Source organism: Paroedura picta, chromosome 2 (assembly GCF_049243985.1).
Source record: "Paroedura picta isolate Pp20150507F chromosome 2, Ppicta_v3.0, whole genome shotgun sequence".
Taxonomy (NCBI): Eukaryota; Metazoa; Chordata; class Lepidosauria; order Squamata; family Gekkonidae; genus Paroedura; species Paroedura picta.
Window position 1 is genome coordinate 120,488,245 of NC_135370.1, and position 10,762 is coordinate 120,499,006.

Sequence of the window (10,762 nt, forward strand, 5' to 3'; positions counted from 1 at the left end):
GCTCAGAATTAATTAAATCAGATGGACAGGAGAACTGAAATATGCTATTAGATAGTTGTCCTGACATATTACCATCTAAAGCCCTCCCTCCTCTCAGTGTGTGTGTGTATGCAAATGCTATAAGATCTTTATAATTCTCAGTGAAATATGCATGGATCATAAAATAATCAAATTTGAATGGGGTATCCAGCCATACATGACAACTGAAGGCCATGAAAAATGGAGCAGAACCAGGGCAGCAGGCGTGGGGGAGAAATGGCTTAGGGTAGATGTGGGTTGTAGCATTCAGGTGACAAAAAGAAATGAATGGGCTGCTTTGGTCCACTCTTCTGGTCATGCTCAACACCTGTTAAAATACTGAAAACTTCGGTGGAAGAGTCTGGCCTATTCTGTCCAGCACCGGGTTGAAATGGAGGAAATGAGAACAATGTAAGCTCCTTTTGGTTGGATTGTGGTCTGAGTAAGTTTAAACCCCTTAGAAGACACTTATTTAGATTGTTGTTTCATGCCAAATGAGAGTGAGTAAAATATGGAATTCACTGCCAGAGGATGTAGTGATGGCCACGGGATCGACAGCTTTAAAGGGTTATTCGATAGAGTCATGGAAGATAACTCTATTAATGGCTGTGGCCATGGTGAGTGAGGGGAACCTCCACATTGAGGCACTAAGCCTTTGAATCCCAGAACAAGGAGGCAAAATCAGTGAAGGCCTTGGCCTCTATGCCCTGTTGTTGGTTGTCATGCAGAAGGTTCCAGGCTCATTCCCTGATGAATCAAGTTACAAGGATCTGAGAGTAGGTGATGTGAAAGACCTCTGCATAAGACCTTAAGAAGTTGCTGCCAGTCTGAGTAGATGGTACTGATGTTGATGGAACCATGATCTGATTCAGTATAAGGAAGCATTTGCGTGTGTTTAGGAGTGTCATGCAAAAGATTCTGTGAGTACTGTCAGAGTGAATAAGTTTGTACAATTTTTGAGCATAGCGCAGCATCAGGGGCAAATTTATAGTATCCTTCAATATTCTAAGGCCAATTGAAGCCAGTGGAAGACTACTATACAGCTAAAGGCTACCTGTGGCTTTGTTCTTCTGCAAATTGAGAGAGAGAGAGTGAGTGAGAGAGAGAGCACTGTGTGTTAAAAAGACAAGCATTTGTTTACACTGTATGCGTGTGCATATGCACAGTGTCACAAGGAAACATAACAGCCAAAACATGTGCACTGTTAACTACCAGCCTGAGAACAATGGATCATGCATTCCAGATGTCAAAGTGAAAGACCTAGGGGACAAACTTGAACCAGCTCACTTCCAAACATTGATCAAGACAGGAAGGGAATTCACTGAAAGCCTCATATACATGACACAATACAGCAAGGGGACATACAATGTCTGAATGCAGATTTCAACCGCTCAGCTTACAACAACCCAGAATTTATTTCCTGTAGAATAGCTTCAGGTTGCTATATTGAAAACTCCGAATTCTAGCCACTCCAGAGCAAAGATATTATAGATTGCTAAAATATACTCCCATGTAAGAACATCTTGCTAAAGAGAATGGCCTTCCTTTTAAAATGATTTCTCCCTCTCTTCCTTTTTATCCATAGAGCATAAATGCTGTTAGAATCAACCCCTTGCTTTCCACATTTGCCCCTTAGCCATACTGGAACACAAGATGGAATTTTAAGGTGATGGGGCAGGATAACAAGGCAGGCCCAGTGCAGGTTGCTGGACTCCAAAAGCTGGGAGGAAAGGCTGGGGGCGCAGGAGACGGTGCTTCCTGAAGAAAAATCTAATCCTCTTCAGATGAGAATCTTTAACCTCTTTGACCCAAGAGCCATGAATCACCCATTAACAGCCTGTCCCCTCTGCATGCTTTGCTTTATTATCGATTTAGCAGTGGAGAGAAAATATTCTTTCTGCTGTTTCCTTCAGATGCATTACAGCTGCCCAGGCTTCAGAAGAGGATTTGTCTTAAGCAGCACGAGCTCCTCTCTGTGGTGCATTGATGAATATCAAGTTCTGGGGATGGTGGAAGGCATTTGGAATTCATCTGAAGTTGGCTATTCAGCTTTTTGTGATACAGAATTGCTTTCCATCTCAGCATTTGTCTGAAAACTTAGAGCCATGTTTGATACAAACAAACTGTTTTCAACATTATATCGATTCAATGGCTGGAAATGAAGAGAACAAGTGGTACCTTATCAACATTTCATTAGAACTGAGAATGGCTGGCATCATTTACTGATCATCAATTACACATCATTGACTGATTTCTTTATATCGTTCTTGAATAACTGTTAACTTTGCAAATTTTTTCCACAACTTACTTGGGAAATTGTTTTAACACAGAGCAAAGTAGCATGGCTTTCCCTTTGTCAGGAAATTCCATCATTGTCCATAAGTTTTCCTTTACTGTTTTCCTTGGTGTAGCTGGAAGACTATGAAATAGCACAGCTTTCCCCCATGACTTCCCTTTGAAATACAGCAAAGGGTTTGGTGTAAGAGCTTGTGATGGCACCATAAGGTAGGGCTGGAAGGCTTCCATAAAAATGCCAGTTACCAGATTCCCATTGATTTTGCATGTACACCTGGCATTGCTCCCCCAGATAGCTTGCTTTTCTCACGCAGTTTATTTACATTGCTAACCTAAGCAGCCGTCTGAAAGCTTTGCCCATGAGGTTGGGAGTTCAATCCCAGCAGCCGGCTCAAGGTCGACTCAGCCTTCCATCCTTCCGAGGTCGGTAAAATGAGTACCCAGCTTGCTGGGGGGTAAACGGTCATGACTGGGGAAGGCACTGGCAAACCACCCCGTATTGAGTCTGCCATGAAAACGCTAGAGGGCGTCACCCCAAGGGTCAGACATGACTTGGTGCTTGCACAGGGGATACCTTTACCTTTACCTTTTTAACCTAAATCAATGGGCTTAGAAAAATGTAACTCTGCTTAGCATGGCACTGTTATCCCAGTAGAATAAGTATGCTCCCTTATCAGCCAACAATCTAAAACATACATGATAGATTGGTAAAATATACTCCCACGTAAAACCTTTAGAATAACTCCTCTCCCCACACATACTTCACTAAAACAAGTTTTAAAGACTTTAAAAGCAGAGCTCAAATGCATGTAAAATACATTTTTTAAATGTAAAAATTTAGGAAGAAGGCAACATTGAGAGAATGCAAACAAAACAATAAAGTCTACACGTCTACACCCATTGGTAAAAAAGGTAAAGGTATCCCCTGTGCAAGCACTGGGTCATGTCTGACCCTTGGGGTGACACCCTCTAGCGTTTTCATGGCAGACACCCATTGGTAGAAAACTACAAAAGAAGAATAATTGGGAATAACCTCAAACCAGTTAATAGGAGAGGTAGCTGGAACAAGATGTCTAGACATTGCAAGTACCCAGAAACAATCCTGTTTTGTTGTTTCTCTTTTGAATATATGCAGGTTTGAGGGATATTTTGTAATTTTGATTTCCTTTATGACCAAATATGATTAAAGTCAATAAATTTCCTAAAGAAATAAACCTATCATTTTTCAAGGGCTGACTGTCTACTGTTCTCAGACAGTATTTGAGAATCAGAGGATGCATCTTTTATCTATTACACATGCACACAGATGTATGTGTTCAGTACATGGTGTGTTCATGTAGTAGTTTATTTTTATTAATAAACTACTACATGAACACACCATGTACTGAACTGTGCATACTGCAGCTGGTGAGATATACTACAATTTCTTGAAAACATAAGACTCATACGTTTGTGTAATTTGAATAAGTATCTTCATTTCATTTAAGTTAGCATGGAACAGGCTGGGGCCAAGAAAATTAATATAGCGAATATAGTAGAGCTTTCAGCAACACAGAATTCAGGTCATGCTCAGGCAGTGATTTATGGTATGCGAAAAGTCTGCTATCTCTTTTTTTCCCTGTAAAAAGTTGGATGCTATAGACACTTGATTTTGAAAGGGCACATCTTAAGATGCCAAAGGAAATAATGAGTGAGATCAGTTGAATGAATGCATTTATACTAGTGATTCGTAGTAAGGGCTGGATGCTCCCAGCAGGTCTTCTACAAATCATGCAGGGGAGGCACTCAGAAGCTTTCAGGGAAAACTGGAGGGGGGGGCATATGGATTTATTGGAAACCCATTCTCCATCCTTGCGATGGCTTCTAACATTTGGCAAAATCTGTTTTAAACTTCTCAAGGTACAATGGGGTAAAATCTCAGATGTCAGGTTTCTCCTCCAGGCCTTTAAACGTTGGCATACAGCAAAGAGCCCAAGGCTCTCACTGAATATATGCCTGAGATCTGTGTATTGTATGATTATATCATAATCTTTAAGGCCTTACATGGTCTGGGCCCTGCATTTCTGAGGGACCGCCTTTCTGAACACATTCCGCAGAAAGCACTTTGATAAAGCAACACCAGCCATCTGAGGAACCTTGGTCCTAAAGAAATATGTTTTTTTAAAAATGTTAGGTACTTGACTAAATAATTGGTGGAAAGGCTAAAGAAATGGTATAGGAATTTTTGGTTTTGTAGGATTTATACATCAGACAATAGTTTATGATTATTTAAGCATATACACTGAGTAGTCAAGTAGTCATCTTTCAAAGGAATTAATTTTGGTTCTCAAACTGTGCTTTATTTTTAACAGATATTTTGCTAGGAATTTAATAGGATTTGGTGGACTCTCTATTGCAAGCATTGCAAGGCCTTGTAACCAGATTGGTACAACTGTCTAATCCAGATAGGAATGTGTAGGTAATGACTGTAGATCCACCTTCTGTTTTGATGTCTTCTCTGCTCCATTTTCCTCATTTTCTGCTATCTGCTCTACATTTTCAAGCAAGGCCATATTCTGCATGAGGATTTTTTGGAACCTGTGGCTGGCTCTCCATAATGAAGTGATGTGTAGAAGATATCAAATATCAAGTAGGCTCCTCTTACCTGGGCAATCTTGGACTGAAGATGCAAACAATAAACAAGAACCAGTCATGGAGCAACAAGCAAAACAACCACAACTACATTGGCAACAGACTAGGCTGTTTTACACGAGTCCAATATGCTTGGTCTCAACTGGAGCCAGAGTCTTTTTGGCCCTGTCTCCTGCCTGGTGGACAACTCCCCATGGAGATCAGGGTGCTGATGGAACTTGTCAAGCTCTTCAGGGCATGCAAGACAGAGGTCTTCTGTCAGACTTTTGTGTCTCTTACACAGTCCTATGTCTAGAAACCAGCCAAAGACTATTGGAAACCAGAGCATGGTTGTTAACAATCAAGTTCTGGCTTCACATTCATTTTAGATCTGACCCCAACAGTCTAATTTCCCTTATGCTATCTGAACATGAGTCATCTACTTGGTTAAGACACATTGAGGGAAAAATTAAATCTATAGGAATCTCTTTAGACTCCTTGTATCTGGTATCTGAAAAGACTGCATTTGAATCAATTAAACGCAGACTGCTAGACATAGAACTGCAGAAACTTAGCAGTAAAGCTAGAAACATTTGCTCACCATTGAGCTTGGGGATCTCATGAAGCTCTCAGCCCCTAGCTGCATATTTCTACCATCTAGTCATCCCACAACAGTATAGAGCAGGGGTCTTCAACCCCCGGTCTGCGGCCCGGTACCGGGCTGTTAAGGCCATGGTATCAGGCCGCCAGCGGCCGCGCAGCAAGAGGGGGGAAGAGGCAGGCGCGGCCGCTGGCATGCCAGCGACGCAAACGCGCACGCGCGGAGCCGCCGCGCATGTGTGTTTACGCCCCTTGCTGGCGAAAACGCGTACGTGCGGCTGTTCTGCGCATGCACGTTAGCGCCACCTAGTGGCAAAAACGCGCGTGCACGGCAACTGTGCGTGCGCGTTTATGTGCAGCTGCTGTGGCTGGGCCGCCGGCTCTCTCCCATCCTCGGAGGCAGTCCCCGACTACAAGAAGGTTGGGGACCGCTGGTATAGAGCATTCATGTTAGCTAGAACTAATGCTCTACCTTCTGTTGTGCTATATGGGAGATTTCAACAGATTCCACATCCAGCTAGGTTGTGCCCCTGTAGACAATGCTATATAGAATCAGTTACACACGTTTTCTTCCATTGTCCATTTTATTCCTCGATCCGAGCTAAATTTCTTAACTCACTGTTGCGTAAAACAGAACTGCATTCAGATGAACATAAGATTCAGTTTCTTTTGACATTCCAGAACCCTGATATAATTGAACCAGTTGCAAAGTTTTTATATCTTGCCATGAGAAATCGTGAATGTGTTATGTCTTACTCTAAAGCATGATCTTTGCCTTTGTTTTCTCTAGCAGTGGATCCTTTTGCACTTTCCCACCTTATATTGTACTTTTATATGCTATTAAAGGCTTGTTGTTGTATATGCTGCTTTTCTCTACCAGAGGGAGTCTCAAAGCGGCTTACAATCACCTTCTCATTCCCCACAACAGACACCCTGTGAGGTGGGTGAGGCTGAGGCCTATTATGCACGGCTGCTGAAACAGCGGCATGGAGAACGTGGAGGAAGAAGAAGCGAAGCAAACCGCTTATGCACGGGACAGAATGCAATGGCGGTAAAACCCAGAGTATCTGATTATGCACACGGCTACTCCGGAGCTGCTTCTGGTTGCGCCCTGGTCCCAGGAAGTTCCACTTTCTTCCACATCTCGTTAATGCAGCTTTTTCAGCGGCATACATTGACTCTGCACCCGGTTGCCACCTGCAGCGTGCATAATTGGTGATTTTAGCCGCTGCCATTCCACCCCGAATGTGGACTTTCCACTCCGTGCATAATGAGAGAGCCCTGATATCACTGCTCAGTCAGAACAGCTTTATTAGTGCTGTGGTGAGCCCAAGGTCACCCATATGGCTGCATGTGGGGGAGGAGCAGGGAATCAAACCCGACTTGTCAGATTAGAGGTCCGCACTCCTAACCACCACACCATACCAACTTTCTTTCTCTTGAGAAGAAAACTGCCCTGAGCCTCATGGTCGGGTGGTATAGAAATATAAGAATTTTAAAGAAGATGGGCCAGTTTTGTCCTTGCCCATTGCATAGAAGTATGACAGTGCCCAGATACAGTAACCACTTCTGTAACTATTCTCAATCGCCTGAATCCTTTGTAGCTGTTATCCATGTAACTCCATTTATTCTGCCATTTTCCCCTGCAAGTAACATGCAGAATGAGAAGTTACTGTTCAGAGACAACACAATAAGCCAAAACAGAGCAGCTACATGGTATGGGGAGAAAGGCTGCTTAATTCCTTTTCCTCCCATAAAAGCTTACACAAATGAGGCAACAGAGGAAGAAAGTAATGGGGTTAAACCATAATGGGATTCAATTTCACACAGAGAACGGAGTGGTCTAGCAAGAAAGGTCAGGATTGGGTATAATAAGGAAGATACAACTAAAGTTCTCCCAGAATTACAACTGGTCTCCAGACTAAAAATATCAGCTGCCCTGAAGGAAATTACTACTTTGGAGGGTTGGTGTTATGACATCACATTCCTGCTGAGCTCCCTCCCCTCTCTCAATACTCCTCTCCTCAGTGCCCTCCTTCCATGTATCTAGGAATTTCCCCAAGTCAGAGCTGGTAACCCTCGATCCAACCAGCTTTTTTGCTCCTAAAAAGGGGAAGAAGAATCTCCCTAAATAATAATAAAAAAAAGGTTCTGCTCAGTATCATGGGACTTGTATTTATAAAAGCAGGATGGGACAGAACATGTAGAAAGGAAAGGAAATGGGTCCAACAGTGAAAAAGCTGGCTGGATTCAACCCCTAAATGCTGGGTGGTCCTCTTGTATGTGAAGGGTAAACGAGTTTAGACTACTGCCCAGATGGTCTTGGATGTGGTAACATTTGGATTATTTTCACTAGACAAATAAAAGTCTGTTTTGGCCCTAGATTTATGTGCCATGCTTGCCCCAATTACCAGGTCAATGAAAAATTGAACACTTCTGAGGTATTCAGTCAAGCTATTTTCTTCCCCCTTCCCCAGGAATTAGCAATGCTCTTACAAGACACAGTACTTAGACTAGTACTGTTGTACAGAAAGGGAACAATGTTCATTGCCTGTGGACAAAGGATCCAATAAATCAGGTTAGTTTTTCTCAGTTTTTAGTAAAAATGGGGAAATTGCAGGCAATCCATACATAATGCATCACCAAACATCCAGGTTTGAAACTGAATATACATGTAAAAGGAAGCTGCAGGCAATCTTGACTTTCTGAGAAGTGCACCAATATACCATATGTTCTAATTCATTTATGCATTACATTTTGGACCTCTAAAATGTAATCAAGACTACAATAAAACAAGGTAGAGGTAAATGGCAATTAAGGAAACTAAGGGAAAAGATAAATGCTCATAATATATTTCTCAGGTTTAATACCATGGGGTTGTGAATCTGAGACATCATCTACTTTGCATGCAGAAGGTCCCAGGTTCAATTCCTGGTATCATCAGTTAAAATGCAGTAGGTGATGAAAAAGTCTTCTTGGTTTTTTGAATTCCCATGGGATGCTTCAATTTGGCTCCAGGCATTCTGCAGTAGGGCCTTGAATACAGAAGTTTCTCATTAGCTTCAGAAAAGTGGGCTGCCTTTTTGTTTCTCCTTTTTTTTTGTGCATGCCTAATAACAATGCTGAGTGCTTACAATGTTCTAATCACCCTATCACTGCCATTTCAATCCTCTCTGCACCACCCTGCCATTTTTGTCATTATTATCACGTCTTCAGCTATGCCCAACTAACTACCTCCCCTCTCCCCAGTTCACAAAATGGTCATAATGCGGGCAATTTAAATAAAGAAATAGATAGCATTGCAATACGCTTCTGAATCGGCATTAAAATGGGCAGCAAGGATCTGCACACCTGTTTGGGTGAGGGTACAGTTCTGAAACTAGAAAACATGTAATAGTGAGGGGCGATTGTTTGAAACAGACCCATACATTTCAGCCATTTCTTTAAGGGGGGATATGCAATATCTACCTTTAAAAAAACTAAATATTTTAAAAATCTGTGTGGGGAAGCAATGGCAGATCTTTGGTGTATCTGATGCATTTCTAAGCAGTTCACCAAAGTAAGCACCTCTGCCTCGAGGCAGGAGAACCTGCAGGAAAATAGATCAGAAATACATTGGATGCACCAGAGAGATCTGCTGCCTCCCCCCCCACACACACACACACAGATCAAAGCAAAAAGGGGAGTCCTTTCTCCAGTACTTTTTGGTGTGGAGGCTTTTCAGCTTGCAGTCCCTGCTCTGCTGCACACTTTCACCCTTCTGAAGAATCATCCCCACAGAAGTCACATTGAGGCAGGGGAACTCATAGACATGCTACTTAGAAATTCATCAGATGCACCAGAGAGATCTGGCACCATTCTCACCACCACACACACGCACACATACACACAGCAGATAAAAAACTTTTTCAAAAAGGAGAGACATTACAGATCCTCCTATCCAATAAAAAAGAGATTTACATTTGTGCTGCAAGTACAGCCTGTTCTCTCTGTATGTTTTAGCATTACTACAATGGTTAAAATTGCGTTGTAATGCAATCAACACATTTAAAAAAATTGCAGATATTGCTAGGAGAAATTTGGGAAAGAGTTATAGTGGGTCAACATATGCTTAGATGATAATACAAAATGGGGGGCACGGCAGGAAAACAAATCAGAATTCTGGAATTCCTCATTTGAAAAATGGGCATTCCAATCTGACTTAAACTTCACTGTATGGTAGGATTCGGACAAATGCAGGAAATGGGAGCAGGAAAATCAGATCTATTCTTGGAGAAGCAGATTTTATTGTAGAAATTCTGGCATTATCTGGAACTTTAAGAATGCTTATGCAGGGATTTGCTGTAGTGCGGAAACTGTCTCATTGCCAATTAGATAAAACGTAATAAATGATTGGTCTCACTCAGTATAAGGCAGCTCCATGTGTATTTACCATTCTTTAACCATATGGAAGTACAAAGAGGAAACTTACATAACCAGCCAGATATAGGCATTAGGCATACTTGTATTTTGACTGAAATTTGTAATAGACTCTTTGTTTTTGTTTGACCTGTCAGTTTGGTATGATATTCTTTGATGCTGTTCCAGTACCCTTTTCTAGTTGTACAGTCCTACATTATATTATAATGACCCCCTGCATAAAAAATTAAAAAAATTATCTGCCATATGAAAAATTTTGTCACTTCATAATTCAGTATGGATTTTACAGGGTAACGATGATGAAGAAGAAGCGGCAGCAACAGAAGAAGAGTTGGGTTTTATACCCCACTTTTCTCTGCCCACAGGAGTCTCAGAGCGGCTTACAATTGCCTTCCCTTCTTCTCCCCATAACAGACACCCTGTGGGGCTGAGAGATCCCTGACATTACTGCTGTGTGAGCGTAGTACTATCAGGACTATGATGAGCCCAAGGTCACACAGCTGGCTGCTTATGGAGGAGGAGTGGGGAATCAATGGGAACATGCTGATAAAATTTATGGTGATATCATGTAACAGAGTACTGTTCATCTAGGGATGGATCCATAAATTATGACCAAGATGACTTCATAAAGAAACAGAATGCAGTGCAATAATACTAAGGGACAGGACCAAGCTATTCAGGATGCATAATCACATGAAGCTTTTATTGATGCACTGTTTTTATTTTCTACATAAAATCCAGTCACAGGTATTACAAACGACATCCAAAGACTTGTGTAGGGAAACTGTTTCCCAATAGCAGTTTTCCCACTAAAGATTGC

The 10,762-nt window shown here is 41.9% G+C and overlaps 1 pseudogene; it reads right to left on the reverse strand.

The window, feature by feature from the left end:
• Nucleotides 1-4,626: 4,626 nt before the first annotated feature.
• On the reverse strand, nt 4,627-4,908 carry LOC143828785 (protein dpy-30 homolog pseudogene; annotated as a pseudogene).
• Nucleotides 4,909-10,762: the final 5,854 nt, after the last annotated feature.